Source organism: Haliaeetus albicilla, chromosome 21 (assembly GCF_947461875.1).
Source record: "Haliaeetus albicilla chromosome 21, bHalAlb1.1, whole genome shotgun sequence".
Taxonomy (NCBI): domain Eukaryota; kingdom Metazoa; phylum Chordata; class Aves; order Accipitriformes; family Accipitridae; genus Haliaeetus; species Haliaeetus albicilla.
Genome location: NC_091503.1, coordinates 21,078,818 through 21,096,380, shown reverse-complemented (window position 1 = coordinate 21,096,380; position 17,563 = coordinate 21,078,818). Strand labels below are relative to the sequence as shown.

Below are 17,563 nucleotides of genomic sequence, written 5' to 3'. Positions count from 1 at the left end.
CTTTTTTATATCAATAAATATCTTCATAGGTGAGCCAAGAATACTGAATTAATACCTCCCACCAAACCAATATGAAATAATAGGTTAATAAGATCCATTGGATCTTTTCCCATTATAATAGTTTAAGCTCTGATACTATGAGCCACTGAGTTTTAAACAGCCTGTTTGCTAATTGGCATGTAGGTCCATCATTTAGCCCTGGCCTTGACCCTGCTACCTCAACTGTCTCACATGCTATTGCCTAATAATTCCTCAGGGATGGAGACAGAGGCTGCACCTGGTCGTTCTTTACTATCGAAAAGCACAGCCCTGGTGTCCAGCTGAAAAGGGGAATTACACTGAACTGTGACAATGTTGTGTATAGGCAAGCCATGTTTTTCAGGACCTCTTACTATGCCTTTATCCTCCCACAGTAAAATATATGGCACACAGTTTATAGGCTTAGTGCTCCAAAGATTCAAGGAAAGTATAAAATCAGTTACATCCTGGGGAACAGTTATTTTAGATTCATTCTTGCTTTTATTAGGCATTATTATTTTTATGTCTGAATCTGCAAAGTATATCATTTGAAAAGTGGCTAGGTTTTGCACATGCCACAAAGAAATTGATGGCAAATGACTGAAACTCAGAGTAAAATATAAAAGTAAATGAAAATCTTCTCAACACTGAACTTTTCTAAGTTAATCTGTGAAGCTTTACACATGTTGGATGTGCAATAGAACTGGCAGTTCAGGATAACAGAATCATATGTGGCCTGAATTTGACACATTTATAAAATTATTAATTCAACTGCTGCATAGGGCAGCAAAGTCCATCTGAACATGTTATCTTGTCCAGCCAAGGATCATGAACAAGTGGGAAAAAACATGAGGATTCACACTGATTTTAATTAGATTGAGAGTTTAACCCCATGGGTTTTTTGTTCACTGAAAGATACATGTTTTACTTAAATGCCCTTACAATAATGAGTAATAGTTCTCCCAGCAAATCTGCTAAAAATACACCGATGTGATTTTAAAGAAAATAAATGCTATGTTGCCCTTGTACATACAATATGTTCTCTTTTCTCCTGTAAAGCAGTTTGAAGTCTGAATGCCTGAAGGGGACTAAAATGGGCCTAAAATGGCTGCTTTAAAGGTTTTTATATAGATGGTGTAAAGATGCTGCAGTGCCACTAAGAATCAGGTCCCCTACATTTGGCAGTCAGATAATTAATAAATAATCTAGGATGCCTTTTCCTTCTAACCCCTGGTTTGGTGACTGAATCCTCCTGGAAAGCCACAGAACAGAATTATCCCATTGCACGAGGTAACTTTTATTTGGGGATCTCAAGGCACGCTTCAGAAATGTCAGGGGGTTGAGCTTCAGGGTTCAGCCTTTTACAGTGAGCTGCTGGGAAACAGAAACACGTTGCAGTCAAGTGGTAAATCCCAGATAAAGGTGCATGATTCTCTGCAATTCTGGTCTTATTCTTTTCACCTCAGGATCAACTTTTGCTTTTAGAAACGCTAACAGTTACAACCTATTGAATCTTGGATGAACATTTACAAGGAGAAGGGAGCATTTGTCCTTAAATACCAAAGGCTTTTGAAAAGCTCTGTCACTTCTTTCAGATGATGGAAAACAGCATTTGTGGAAGAAATGCTATTCTCTAATGAGTGCCTGCTTTAGTCCAGAGCACACCAGAGGCTAAATAAACTGAGTGGGTTTAGCCAAATGTGCATACAGTTCACATAGGCCTTGCTCAGGCTAATGGATCATTGTTATGCCAGGATATAATGGATAAATTGGCAAGTGTCTGTCCCTTGCATGTTTGATGCAGTCTCTGGATGAACACTTAAGGCCACATTTGCTTGCTTTCTATAGTATTCTTTCCTACAGTCAAAACTTAATTTGTATTCTCAAAATGGCATAAAAAGTTCCAGAAATAATTCAAAGTAATTAAAAATAAAAGGGCAGGAATCCTGTGCCAGGGAGGGGAACGTTTTCTCTTTTAGCCTCTTTTTGTGGATCCCGTTGTGCCAAGACAGAAAACAGTGAGATGTTCAAATATTAATAAAGTGGTAGCACAGCCAAATTAAAATGCCCCAATTCTCATAAGTAATGTTTCCAGCAGAGCACAAAAGAATATTCAAGCCCCCAAACTAGTGAAGGAGAATTTATGACCCACCATCTGAGCTGCCAAGAACTCCCTACATGCCGGCATTGAGGATGGCATGGAATTGCTCTGCCTTTAAACTTCACCCAACTCTGTGCTACGGAAACAATGCCTCACCACTCCTGGCCGTGGAAAGTCTTCTGCCGGCTTCTTGAGGCGATCGGTCCCTGCTCAGCACATACCTCCGTACCTGCACAAGGACATGCAGGACGGTTTTCTTTAAAGCAGCAACTCTCAGAATATGAGAAGTGACATGACTTGCATTTAATGTGCAATCCCATGTGATGATTAAGGGAAAACTACCAGGTCCTGGAGCAATCAAAAGTGAAGCTAGACACGGAAATTAGTGCAGCAGTAGGGAAAATGGGATTTGGTTTTGCTTTTTTTTGTTTTGTTAACAGCAGATTCAAGAGGCTGTAAATTTCTTGAAAGTGCTATTTAAGCAAACCAGCCCAGATGAAAGAACTTAGATACTGACCTACGCGTGTTGTATGTACTCATCCTGTGTGTTGCAGACACCTGGGGCACTGCACTATGTCTGGACTGGCCTTTTCCTATCGTTCAGGCTACACTTTAAGTTTATGTGCTACGGTATCATAAAGCATTTTGTGTGTTGTAGCATGAAGTGAAGAAACAAAACCCCAAACTGCCTTTCTAATACAGCTCTTCTCTGTGCTACTCCTCTCCCCCTTCTACACGTTAGGCCATTAAGACAAATTGAGCTAACAGGCAGACATCATGGTCACCTTATTCCACAACTCTAATGAATTTGAAACATGACAGTTTTCTTTACATGCTCTTCCTCTGTCATGTATTCTGGTTCACCTCAACTTCTCACAATGGCATACCAAAGTTTTGTTTAAATACCTTTTCTTATTATGTTCACCAGTCAGACAAACCTGTCTCTTTCTGTACTGGTTTTCCAATCTAAAACCTGTCCCAGCATACATTTCAGCTGTGATTTTGGCCCAGTCTCTGACTAGATATAGAAATGTTTCCTGTTATCAAGCATCCTAATGAAAATTTTGAAAGGCAGCACCTATCATTTTATCCCTAATCTACCCCTTGACAGACTTTTCTACCAAAGATTTGATCTCTGATCTCTCTATCTAAGGTAGAGTCTCCCTTTTCCCAGAATTTTTCCTAGTGCTCAAGATATGTATTATCCATCATTTTTCACCCTGCATTATTTACACATTTATAATCTGTAGGTCTCTGTGCTTCTCTATCTGTTCACATAGAAAAGGAAATTTCAAAGAATCAGAGGAAATGGACCTAAATCCATTTCTAGAAATGTAGATTTAGATTCTTCTGTTCACTCTTACGAGTCACTGGTACTGACCATGGAATTAGATGCTTCCCCAGCTGAAAAAGGGTTAATGCAGAAGGGGAACAGATAATTTGCTGGGTCATTCTTATACTCACAATATTCCCAGCCACTGATGTATCCGGCATTCAAACAGTCACAGGTAAAAGACTCTTGACTGATCTCACACAAATATACCTACTCTCTCCCTCAAGGACTTCCTAGACTTGTAGGAGTGGTCGAGTTCCTCCTCCTCTTGCACATTTGATCCTGGCCCTCTGCTGCTGTGAGACCACATTTCTACAAGTGGAGCTTGAAAACAGGTACGTTTGAGAGTGTCCTTCTTTCAGTGTTTAAACGTATAGCTCTTACATGCACCCCTGCCATGGGAAGTAGTAGTACACTACTACACGCAGTCCCAAGCAGACTCTCTGCTAACTAAACTGTACGTACCTGGGCTCTCCGTGTCAGGTACTTAATCTTCTGCTCACCATGCTGGAGTCTACCACAAGCTTCACCATCTCCTACTCCGGTCTCATTATGCTATGTGCCAGTCTTATATAGGTATATGTCACTCGCTGAAAGTCACACATATTTAGTAACCTCCCTGTGTATGTGGTTTTAATGCATCTCGTTGTGATAGGTTCCATGAGTTAAATGTGCACCATGTACAAAAGGAAACAGTTTCAGCCCATACTTCTGTCCCTAGCACATTCAAGGGCAATACTCTATAGCTGATTAAAACTAGAAAAAGAGAGACTTTAAGAATTAGTTCAGGTTTGCATGTTCCAATTCAGGCAGACAGCCTTGGTACCTTCATGACAGCAAAATCAGTGCTGACGCAGCCATACATGGACAACATTTACAGAAATGTAAAAAGAAAGGTTCCTGGCCTAAGAGTCCAGCCTGATTGAGCCAAACACAATAAACATGATAATTATTCCTTCTCACAGTGAAGTGAACAATTCAATTTGGAAGGAAAGACATGCCATTGCTATTCCCCAGTCCTGCTGTTATTTTCTTTTATATGCACTGTTACTGCTTATCCCAGAGATTTTCTGCATTTAGTTAGGGAATACCTTTGCCAGAGAGTTCAAATTACAGTCTAAACTCGGGTTAATGCCGCTTCTGAGGGCTTGCCTACACGGGGAAGTTAAAGTGCTATAATGGAAGCTGTTAATTTCTGTCACTAAGCCTTTCTGGACACTCTGGCCTGGGCACAGACCAGCGCATGTTGACTCGCTAGAGCTTGAGCTGGCCGGGTTTGAGAGAGCTCTGGTTTGACAGCTGTATATAGCTGCACGAGCGCAGCGCTCCTCCTGAGCTCTGCAAGAAATCTGGCTGCGTCACCCCCGACTTGGCACTCCCGGGCAAGAGACCGTCATCTTCTGGGAGAGCCGGCGGGCCAGCCCTGCCGCATGGACGGCAGTCCCTGCCACCCCTCCAACCGCTTTGGAGGCTGCTGATTCCAGCCTGAAAAACACGCACCCGCCTCATCGCATCCCCGCTCCCTGGGCAGACAAGCCCACCACACATCAGCCTCATCGCAGAGCTCGCTGGGGAGGTCCCCAAAAGTCTGCCGCCCGACGCCCTTTCCAGGTGCTGCTTTTGAATGATTACAACTATTGCAAAAGCAAAAGGTCCCAGTCCACTGTGCGCATTTGATGCGGATGGTGCCAGCTCTACCTGCCCAGCTGTCTACAAAGAGGTACCAAACTGGGGGCTGGGTTGCTGCACTGTATTTCTTCACACTACAATGCAGAAGTGCTCCAGCCTAAAAAATACCTGTAGTAGTTTATCTACCTCCTCACCTCCACTTAGCTCCAAAGAGTACCACTTCCAAATTTCTTGCAACGTTACACATCAATCGCCAGGTTAGAAGAAGGAAAAAGTGGTAAAAGGCTTTTCTCCCACAAGAAATGTAAGGTTTTTTTATTGAAATTTGTACAGTGCTTGCTTACTTCTGTGTCCTGGCCTTTGTTTCTTGCTTCAAAGCAATAGCTCTGTCTATACGGGTCTGAAAAAGTGGCTGCTTATGTGGTTTCTATCAGGGAGGGTGCTTCCGCTTACCTGCTGTCCTCTAGCCTCCCACGCGTGGGCCAGCCTTGCATGCACTGCTGGAAGGGAGCCAAGCTCAACAGGCAACACACGTTCAGGGCTGCTCTGAGTAAAAAAAAAAAACAAAAAAAACAGAATAAACAATGATGAAAGAAGGCAGATGCACAGAAAATGTTTATCCTATCACCTCAGTGCAGAGTGGGCCTGTTGGAAAAGCATGGTGCTTTCTGAAGTACAAGGATGGACTCAGCTCTGGTGCCTCCCCTGATGGGAGAGAGCACGCATAGGGCTTTAGCGTAGACCAAATATCTAGATACAGCATGGACAAGTCAGGCATAGCTAAGCGTACCACAGGCTAGTCCACGAGTAGATATCCTGAACTTCACCTCTCCCAAGCACAACACAAACTTCAGGTGGATTAAGTGCCATCATTGCAGGTGGAAAGGCCTTTTGAGCACACAGCTCATTTCACTATGCAGAAATACCTGCAGACACCATCTTTTTTGCCCCATTGGGTTTCTTAACTACACTAACTAGGTGGTAAATTTTACATCAAAGGGAAGTTATCGCAGAGGTGAGAATGCTACTCACATTTGTATTATATCAAAACTGAATGAAAGAATGTGAGAGTGTTATTAGTGATTAATACTTGACCATCTCCCAGTTTTTGAGGAAGACTGAGATCTGTTGTGGAAGGAAATGACTAAATGAACTGCAGGTGTAGCAAGGTAGTTAAATAAATTGGGCCCAGAAAATTGGAGTTTCTCTAAAGGAAGGTTAATAGTTGGCCTGGAAAACAGGCACTAAAGGAGAATAAGTGTGTGCATACATGTGACAAAGAGGAAAAAAAAGACTGTCTTACAAACCTTCTTTTATATCTCTGCACCAAAATATCTGTGTTGCCTCTTTGATTCAACTAGGACAGAAAATTCCACAAAAAGCACAGTAAGTGTCTCCCCAAAAGACTGTTGATCAGTTATACATCCATGAAACCTTTGCCTTTTGTTTTATAAAGGCAAGGGACAGGAGGAAGCTTCACTTTAAACAGTTGAACTCTTTGAGTGAAAGTGGAGAACCCATGTTAAAAAACTGCATGTAGGTTATGCATATGAAGACTGGTTAAAATGGGAATAAGTGCTGCCCAAAAGATGGTATAATCCCTTGTTTTATTGCACAAGGAGACCTAGAGTGCATATAAACACTACACCCAAAGGCAATGCCTTCTCTCTCCTGGAGTCCCTCTTGGCTGTGGCCCAACGTGGGGCTGCTCTCAGCATACCTGCCCCCACCCCAAAAGCCTACAGCAAAACCGACGCGGTCATTGTCATGGACCTTGAGTAAAAGAGGAAAGGAAGGAAGGAAGGTTTGGTAATATTCCTACCCAAACCAGACTTAGCGGAGTCCGAGTGCCTGCTGTGCGCAGGAGCCAGCTTCAGTGGTGGAGCTACCTCAGACTATGGATCCCCCGTCCTTGAACCACCTGGGAATCAGGATATACCTCCCTCCTCCAAGGTGGAAATAGCCTCAGCTCTGCTAAACTGCCTTAGTTTTACTCATTCCCTTTTATTTCACGCAAACTTCGGCAGAGGAGATTTAGGTGTTAGCTGTGTATTTATAACATAGTTTTACATATTTTTCTGTACCTTTGCCGTTGAGATAAATTGAGAGGAAATGCAGCATTCAGCATGACAAATGCTTTCTGCTTTGCCTTTTCTTTCTCGTAGCTCAGGTGTCCGAGAGCTTCGAGGGATATGCATTTCATATGTCACAAGGAAATACAGGACGTGAACTCGACATCATCAGCTCCATTGTGTTTTGAGCTGATACTGTGCTTGTAGGAAGAAGTCTCTCTGTACGGGATGAGTTTTCATCAAATCTTGTGGAGGCTTTTTTGTTGGTATTCTCATCCCAGACAAATCATACTGCAATCTATCAAAATTCATTGAATGCTTAGCATACTTGCCAGGTTGCTTCATAGTTTTACCATGCTTAGAGGTGCTGATGAAAACATATTTTTGTTCTGTTTGCTATTACAGTAATTGCCCTTATTAAGCTATACCTTTTTCACAGTTAGTATGGAAGAAGGCAAAGAAAAAATCCTTCCTTCAGTCACTGACACCTCAGCTGTTTTGACTGCAGCAATTGAATCCAACAGATTTTTCATTCGAAAATGTGAGTGAAAGTTGTGTTTGGCAGAAAAGGGCACAGCCATTTTGAGACATGCAAGATCCATTCCCTTTTAGTCACAAATTCACAAGCTGTGGATGCTCCAATTTTCAAACATGCTTATTACAGTTAGCTCAGATCCCAAGTGCTCTGGCGTATATAATTCCTGAGAAAGCAGTTCTTCTGGCAGATTAAGGGAACAGTTTGCTTTTGCCTCAGGCCATTAACATTTTAATAAAATGGTCGTCAACTGTGATAACAATTTATCTTTAGGGGACTTTATCTATTGTTAACCTTATTAAGTAACAAGTTTATTTTTGCTGACATATAGATTTTCCAATCCTCATCAAGACTGATTCCATTTTTTTCTTTTAATTTCATGTTCCATTATGCAGTGTTCCTTTGCTAAAAGTGTGTTTTGTGAGTTTGTTTGGTTTGCTTTTCCACTGATTTTTCAATGCTTTCCATCTTCTCAGAGTTAGGAGAAATACATGATCACATCAGAAGTGGTTGGAAAAAGTCTTTTACTCCTGTCTATCAGTCATTTTTGTATAGGTAAAACTCCAGCTCTTCACATCCTGATTTCTCAGGCACTGGGTTATCTGAAAATTATTTCTGTCCCCTAAAATCAAAATTCAGAGAAGAACTAAAATTTGTTTAGCAGAAGCTATAATTATCCAAGGTTTCAGATGTCTGCCAAGATACCAGGGTTACCATTATTCAGTGTAATTAATGCTTTCACCAATTTAGAAGACTGTACAAACATCATGGCCTCATGCTACTAGACAATGAGTGCTTTCTATGAGATGATAAATGCCTTTGCCTCCTATAGATTTATCAGCATCTTGCAGGTTCAGGATCCATGCTGGTCACGTATAAGAAAGGCTGAACCAGTTAAGAAAAAAAGCAGCTTTCAGCACCAACTCTCCAATGTGCCAGCTGACTAGAAACCACAGTCTATTACTGGAAGTGAACACAACCCCGATTTTTTTTTTTTTTTTTTAAGTTTTCAAAGAGTTTAAATAAGGGTTCGCTTCATCCCTTCTTTCTGTATACCCTCACATATCCATGTTATTGCTGAGCTTGCAACAGAACGCTCTGGGAATTTTGCAAGGAAGAAAAGTCCAAATGTACGTTGTGAGCTAAAAATTACTTGCTAAACTTCAGAGTGTTTATCTGCATATACGTCACGTTATTTCTAGCTCATTGACAACTACTGCTTCTAATTGCAGCAAACATGGAAAAAATGGACCTTGTCTGTGTCTCTGCTGTAATCCCAAATGTGACTGCAGTATAGGGTGGAGACATTTGATCTAATCTTAAGTTAGTTTGTTTGGGAGGCAGGCTGGCTGCAAATGTGCTGGACTTGGCGTCGGCAGGCTTACCCCTTTCCTTGGCTGGTTTACAGCCAGTTGGATGCAGTGCACTGGAGTCAGGGCTGCTGCCCAGCAGGCTTGGGTATCCTGGGTGGAATTCTACACTGTCCGTAATAGGTCTCGGTGCTCCGTAGTGGAGCCTGTGGTGTAAACCAAGCAGGCCCTCTGTCATGGCAAAAAAGGTAAAAAATCATGAGCTTGTGAACAAAATCCTCTCTCCTATGCCATTTTGAATTTTTAAAACCTATCTAATAGTATTCCATGAACCAACAACAGTGGAATGAACAAAAACAGCGAACAGGTTCCTCCCCAGGTTATAAATAGAGATCAGTTTGAAAAGATTGATGGAGGATTCTGGGCTTAATAATTCACAATAATAATGATTTGTTATTAAAAAGCCATAAACTGTGACAAATACACAGGAAGCTCACTCAAACACATTCCTTTCAAATCACTCTGCATGAATCACTGACTTTGCAGAAGATGGCCTCCTGAGTCAGTAATAAAAGTCTGAAGACTGGGATGGCATTCCTAACTTCACCACAAAATATGTTTCTGGCACTAGTTAAAAATTGCTCTGTGGGCTTCCTCATCCATCAGTGTAGGGTGAATAAAGTCCCTGCCAACACTTTTATAAGAATATTAGTTCATTCATGTCACCAAGACCTGATCTAAAAAGTGATCTCTGAATGAAAAACATTCATGATAGTCCTAAAAACCCAAATTAAAACCTAAAATCTTTTCCTCTGAAAAGATTCCTGGAATCATTTAAGTCTGAACATATGCCTCTTCCTCCTCAATCTAGCAAGGCAAGCCATGTGTCAGAGCCATGTCAGCCATGAACTATGAAGAAATGCAGGTCTATAAGCAAGCTGCATGGGCTATCGAAACTGTCTATTTCAGTTCTACTATAAAATTACCAAAAATTAAGAGTCTTCAGGGTTCTCTGTATGAGGACAATTTAGCTGACAGCCCTTCTCTTGGCAGCGCCGTTCCCTAGGAATGTCCTCGAATGGAAGCTGTTGAGACTTGAGTGCTTGGCCTGCCTCAGGAGAGCGACGAGCGGAAGACCTCCCTGCCAATATGCTTCCAGCCGCAATTGCTAATTGTGTTATTTTCCCAGTTAAAATGCAATACCAGTGAAGCTGTCCTCACCACCACAAGCAGGCAGAATCACCCACGTCTAATAATTTACCTCCTACTTTACTGCCCATTGAAAGAAATGCAGGTTGCCCAAGTGGCATACAACAGGTGGCTGTGAGACAGCAACCATCCATTTCTACACAGCATACAAGCTTGATCTCGTTTGGCTAATTATCCCATTAACCTGTACCTAAAGATCCAATTACTGCAGCTGTGGGTGACTGAATAAAGGGCAGCAGCAGTGGGCCTGGAGTGTGGGATTTGTGTTAACCTTTTTTGTTTCTGTCTGCCTGAGCCAAATCATCCTGTAAGAGACCGAGCAAAATTTGGATTTTTATTATGATGATGAACAAATAGCATTTTCTCTCTCTCTCCCTTTTTTTTTTTAAAGCAAATATTGGATTAATGTTGAAGAATTCAAAAGGCCTGAATTCAAAACCAGTCACAACTGGTGTGCGAGCATGACCTGAATGGCTTTGTGGCAGGATCCATTTGCCAATGCAACTGGAAGAACTCCTGGAGGACCAGAGCTCAAGCTATATTAAACCTGTCAGCATTTGCACTAGGGGCATGTGAATTGACCTCATGCAAGAACACGAGTGTCAAGCCTGTTCCTTTCAACCACACAAACCTTGACTTCGTTCCTACTTGGAGAAGCAATGGTGGACATACAGCTTTCAGAATAGCATTGATGCCGCTGGTACAGTAGATGTTGCTCCAATCACTCAAATAGAGGAACAGTAAGTAAAATACAATAAAACCACCATGTCTTTATTCTCACACCAAGTTCTAAAATGAAGGTGGAAGGGAACACAGCTGCAAAATACATACACAGTGATATATAAAAGAGTCATAAACCTAACCAGTACTCAAACCTAATCAGTACAAAAGTTAAAATGAGGAGACAAAGAGACTGTGAAATTAATGATAAGGAGCAATTGTGTTGAACAATGCTAGAAATTATATAGAAATAAGAAAAAAAGAACTTATACTAACTAGAATCTTTAAGTTCCTTAGGGAGGGAAAGGTTGATGAACATCCAACATTACCTATAAGGTCCTCTGAACCAGAAAGGAACAGGGCGGGTGGAAATGTACTCTTGGGGCGTGCTTAAAGAAAAGATTTATGATCTTTCAGGAAATATCTTCAACTGAGTAAAGAATATTTTGAGACAAGGATTGCCGTTTCTCCTGATAGTGTTCTCTGTTGCAAAGGATATTTATGTAATCCATTCAGTCAGAGATTATCACTACCAAAAACTTAACAAGTGATTCTGGGAAGTACAGCATGGGTATTCGGAATTTGGTGGAGATTTCTTATTTGGCAGTCAGCCTACAAAGATCAAATCATTTATCCTGCCCTATTCTTAAAAGCAGAGAATGAAATCCAGACGGAAAGCAGCCTTCTCCGTGAGAAATAGTTTCCCTCCTTACACTGGGAAATACTTTATTTTCTGCCTAAATAGGGAACAGCAAGGACCCAGAAAGCTACACGCCAGCAAGCAGCTCTTTTAATGAGACTTCTCTTCTGAATATCCTTTTGCATTAGTTTCCAGAAAACTTAGCAGACAGTGTTTTTCATTACTGGTACTCTCCCCATCTGTCCTCATGTACAGGATATCTGTGCATGAAAAGAATTTGCAAGGCTGAAGCCAGAGTGGAGCCTGCTCGGAGATCATTATATTGGTGACTGTGGACAAAGGAGTGGTATCATTCCCTTCTATAGGATGAGAGTTATCTGCTGGTTGCCCAGCAACAGTTTGATCGACTGATTTTATTTTTCTTTTGGTAATGTTTGGTGTAATTTGTGGGCGGTGTTTCTAATCTCACATGGTCACAGGTTGGTAATTTTCATTCTTGAGTTTCATTTCTTGTGCCTAGAGGCCACAATGCTGGGCATGTGTTATATTGCAAAACAGCTGAGAAACAGGATTCACAAACTAAACCTCACCTGCTATACGTTTCATCTGGGTGCTTTTTGTTACATGTGGTTGGGGTACACGCCGTGTTTTTGTATCAGCAGCAGTGATACGGCAACCACACACGACCAGCATTGCTGTCTGCCAGGGGCTCCCTGCAAACACAGGTATCATATTTTCCACTCTCACACTCACTTTCTGTCCTTTGCTGATGACTGCTCAAGGTGTCAGTGATAACCCTGAATTTTTCAGAGCCTGCTGTAGGAAGGACACCACCTTTGTCTATACATCTGCCGTTTTCCCCCTCCAGCCTTCGCAGATAACTGCAGTTTAGTAGCTCTCGCTGTCAGTCCCCGGAGCTATCGGGCTCAGAGGCAGTGCTTTCTTAGGCAAGGACTTTTGTCTGGAAACCCTCCCTTTGATATGCCTATTGATGCACATCTTCCATGAGCTTCAGTGGGTGATTTAAGAGGAGTTCATTTGGTTTAGATTTTGGTGATTCTGCAGGGAATTCAGTTGTTTGGGTTTTAATTTATCTGAATGTAAAGCTGGCAAAAGGGTGACAATTTTAACTGTATCCATTGCAGGTGGTGAGGTTTTGCGCTTTATTATTTTTATGTGAAGTGTTAACATGCAACTACCTGCTATGTCAACAGGCACTCCAAATCCATAAATAACAATGCAGCAAAATATCCAGGTTTCAAAAGCACCTGTCTCTGTTTAGAAGACATTGTTATATTGCACAGTGTACCAGGGAATATCACATCCTATGATATGACTTCATTTGACCTAACGTCATAGATGCTGAGTGGCATCATGCGTGAGCCAGCATGAAAACTTATATGGGAAATTCTGAGCAGTGCAGAGGTCCCTGGTCCTCTAAGTATTTAAATATATATATATATGATAGGCGATAGATCAGCAAATTTGCCAAGTTACTCAGCTATTGCTTTAAAATGCAACTACTATAGTTTGCCATGTCATTCCTCCTTTAACACTGACAAAAGAAAACATGGTATAGTTTGTAACACAGAAGCTATTTCCACGCAGGACAAAAAAGAAGCCTTTTTGCTCATGCATTTATATCTGACAGTACCTTGAACTTTGCTGATCTAGGTAAACCTGAAGTGGGAATGATCTTTGGTTTTGTTTCCATCAAACTGTAACCCCTAATTGATACAGTTATGCTGAACTGCAGTTTAGTCTTATTCATTATCTATATTCTCCCTGGGGCCAAACGCATGTCTTTAATATTTTTTTTCCAATTTAATATTGCTTGCTGGTGCAAGCCATACAATAGCACTTCCATGAAACAGCTCATACAATGGTTACGAAAACAATTTACAAGCCCAGAAATATCAACTACAACGGGACAAGCCCCGCTTAAGCTGAAGCTACTGGAAAGGTTGATCTCAGCTAAGAGAAGGTTGCTATTGTGAAGCAGCAAATTCCTGCAGGAAATCAGCATGCCACGTTGTGCCCATGTGCACAATCCTCACCATGTGTGCGCTTCCATACCCAGGTCCCCTCTGTTCTTTGCTAGGATCATGGAAAGGGCTGTGGAAACAAGCTTGGGGGAATAGGGGAAGCCCCACACCTCCCTTTCCCCACGCGCTCCCCGAATACCTTCTTAACTCACACACTTTTTCATCCTTTAACGTCATGGTGCAATCACACAGATTAAGAGTCTCATTCTCATTTACCTGGAGACTTTTTCTAGGCTCCCCAGCCCAAAGCCAAACTGTTGTCTTTTTCAAAAAATTAAAAACAAAATCCGCTTTGATGGAATATGGATTTTGGTTCAAATTGTGAGACATCTTGGGTAAACGTTTGCACTTTCATATCTACCATGTAAAATACCCTTCCACAGTTCACTGATGAAATAACAATATATACAGTGTTTTAGGAACTGACAACAGACACGCTATTATGCCAGGAGTTGGTACTGAACCATGTAAACAGACACCAGTATGTGCAGCGTCAGACAATTTCCTACTTAATGGTACAGGCAACTGATCTGTTGGACATCTTCAAGTTTTCATCTATTTGGACCCGGGCCATTGGGTTCAGGTAGCCTTGTTAAAAAGGGATTTGCAGGTCTTTGCGATGTTACAGCCCTGCCAAGCTGGAAGTTATAGACAAGGTCAGTGTCTAGGACTCTCTTGTATTAAATGAGCAAGTAAGCTTATATGCATTGCAGATTCCCTGCCCATGAGATCTCTTGTCTAAAGCAATCTGCTGAAAGGTGATAGGGTTGAAGTGTAGGCTAGACAACATGCATATGGCAGAGGGTTTGTAATATTCTAAATAGCATCCACTGTGTTTTCTTGGGTCAACATACAAAGGGTGTTGGTAAATCAATAGTTTAATCCAAGTGTGACAAGACAATTTATCAAACCTCTTACAAGAATTCTTCTGTACAAGACAAAAGCAGGTTTGCAGCACTGCTGGCAGAAGCCATTTTGCACCACATGGCATAACCCAGTTATAGCCAGGGAGAGGTGCCTACAGCCTGGCCTTTCTGTGCTGAGGGAAGACGAGCTGGGCAATCCTAGTATTTGTGCTTGGGAAACACTATTAAGCACACAGTGACATCTTGCATTATAATATTATAACACAGAAGGGCTGGAAATAACGACTGTGGGTTCCACCTCAATTACAAGGGGGGATTTGTTTTGCTTTTGGTTGAAGAACAGGAGCTGTTGCTCTACTGGGCATTATAAAGACACAACTTACTGGTCTAAAAGACTTCAGCTCTTTCAAAGGCATGGTTAGGATGCTGTTACAAGAAAAGGGAGGGATATCACTATGTTACGGTGACACCTACAACAGAGAGTAAAAGAACAGGACACTTCATTTTGCTATTTGATAACTTTGTGTGAACCAAGGGCAGCATTTGCAAAGCCTGGGTTCCTCCAGTTTGGTCCTGAACAGCATATTCAGACATTAAATTCCCTCAGCTTCTGAAATCAAAAGGAACAATAGGTACGTGCACAAATTAGCAAATGTGTGTGATCACAAGCGTAAGGCCTGCAGGTTTGAATGATTCAGGCTGAGACTTTGCAGACGTACATCTCCACACATCAAATAGAGGTGCCCTTCTAAATTCCCAGATTCAAAAATGTGCTTAGAGCCCCACTAGGATACATATATTAAATGTAAAAATTCTTTGACCTAAGGTCTGAATAAAGCAAATGAAATTAAAGCCAAAGGAAAAGAACAGTAGGGGAAAAAAACCCTGTCCCTTCCAAAAAAATGTAGAGTCAGATAGAATCCAAAGATTTTATTCTGAAACAAGCCCATGTAATATTTAATGAGAATTCTTGAAAACAGTTGTGTGTATATCAAAAAGGGGTTATACCTTGTGTACATATAGGATATTCTTGTTATAAGACAGCTGCTATAACACAGAATACTGAGCAAAATTTTTTTGTAAGGCCATTAGAGCCTTACAGCTACTTTAAACCCACGTATAATTGCTCACAGGATAAGAGCCTCTATTCATATTACTGAAATGCCTTGCCTCAGCTGGAGACAGTTGAAATGAGTACAGTGTGCAACAAGATAGAGTGAATGAGCTCTAACCTTTCTTCACTAAAGCAGGTACCAAAAGATACCAGGCTTGTTTCACTCTGTGGATAATGAACACAGTTCAGCCTCTCATTCACTTATGTTCCTCATAGTCCAGGCTATGTGTCGTTGTGCAAAGGCTGATTTTTTAATTTTTATTAATTCGTTTTTCACTTTTTCCCTTAGAAAGACTTATGGATGAGAAGAAGGGAACTCCATCTAGGAGAATGCCTTGTTCTTGGCTCCTCCTGGTCCTCCTGGTGTGCTCTTTACCACAGTTACTATCTACATTTTTCTAGCTGGTTAAATCCTAACAACACAATACATAACAGTTCATAATGGTGAGTCAATTGGGAATGATTAGGAAAAAAAAAATCCAGGATGGAGAAAGAAAATATCTTGCCTTAATTTTTTCATTGAAATTGAAACACTCCATGTAGCCAGTTGTGATCATCGTGACTCTATACAGGGCATGGAAATGGAACCAGAGTCTTAGTCTTGGCCAAAAGGTTATTAAAAGCTTTAAAAATAGCTGTTTTCTGCTGCATGTAAAAGTTTTTGCTCTCCCTTTTAGCTCACAGGCTTGCATGGAAATAGCCTCTTATTTATTTCACAATCAAATTCTGGTTGGAAAATAACTTTTTTTTCCCCATTGCTTGCTAAACTACACAGTTCAGCTTGGAGCAGAGGTCAGCTGATGATCACTTTCATGCTTTTACATATTTCCTCTACAAAACCAATGCAATATTCATGGATAATTCACACAGTAGCGTAGAACAGCATGCAGGAATTGTCCTTTACTGAAATCAACTGGCCAGATATATTCAATACTTATTTTTGTGCATGTCACATGTCTACCACATTAAAGAAACATCATTCCCCAACAACCTTCGCCCAGAGACATTTCCATTAGGAAACAACTTTATAGGCAATTTCTGATTGTTTCTTAATGAACCTAAATATATAAGTCTGGCCATACTGCATTTAGCATTCACTGTCCTTGGGGATGTGCAGAAAGAACCCAAATTAAAAGCATCAAGAAATGGACACATTTAATTTTTGTAACTCCTAGCACATTCAGTATGATGGAGCAAGTGTTCAAATGGGAAGTTATCAGATTCTCATCCCAGTTGTAAAAATGGAAACAAAAAATAGGCAGGAGAAAAAGAGAAAAAGGAAATAATGAGAAATTAAAAGGCAGCATGAGCAGATAAAGGAAGGTAAATAGGGAGAGAAGGAAAAAATGTGACACCAAGGGAGCATCCTGTGAAATGACAGGTGGAATTTTACATACTGACCTCAGACACGAGCAGCTCCCAAGGACATTCCTGGGGTGTGATTCTTCACCACCTCCCTTCTACTGCGGTCGCCTGATAACGCGGTTAGTGGAAGAGATGATTCCTGTCATTTTTATTTAGTAGTTTTCCAACTCAGTTTGTACGCAGCTGCACCAAAGAACAAAATTGAGTATGAATGGTTTTCCTGAGTCTATGCAAAGGTCATCACTGCAGAAAGGCAGACAGGGTTTTTTGAGGACTTAATTAATTTTATTTAGTTTAACTCTCCATTTTTGGCAATATCTTCCACCCGCTGGGTAAGGTTTCCAAAAGAAACCGGAAAGTTTCACACACAGCTGCTAATGCTACTACACAGCTAACAGAAACAGCACCAGCCACCTAAACAGGTCTTATTCTTGATGAGGAGGTGGTTGGAGAGGAAACTGCACCAAGGTAAACCATTCTGTCATATCACTCCTGAGAAAAAGGGCTGCAGCTACAGAGTGGTAAAAACAAGAGCAACGCTCCATCAGTAATGACACAGAGCAAAATGCTTTCAAGAGTATGTGAAACAGCAGAGAGCAAAAGGGG

General features: G+C 41.2%; 1 long non-coding RNA gene across 3 annotated transcripts in view; it reads right to left on the bottom strand.

The window, feature by feature from the left end:
- LOC138690337 (uncharacterized) overlaps positions 1-17,563 on the bottom strand; it is a 100,710-nt gene that overhangs the window by 11,052 nt on the left and 72,095 nt on the right. For all 3 annotated transcript variants that reach the window (XR_011329180.1, XR_011329179.1, XR_011329181.1), the window contains 2 exons: positions 16,990-17,140; positions 5,535-5,627 (listed from right to left, as the gene is read on the bottom strand). This is a non-coding gene — a long non-coding RNA (uncharacterized lncRNA). The remainder of the gene's footprint in view (positions 1-5,534; positions 5,628-16,989; positions 17,141-17,563) is intronic.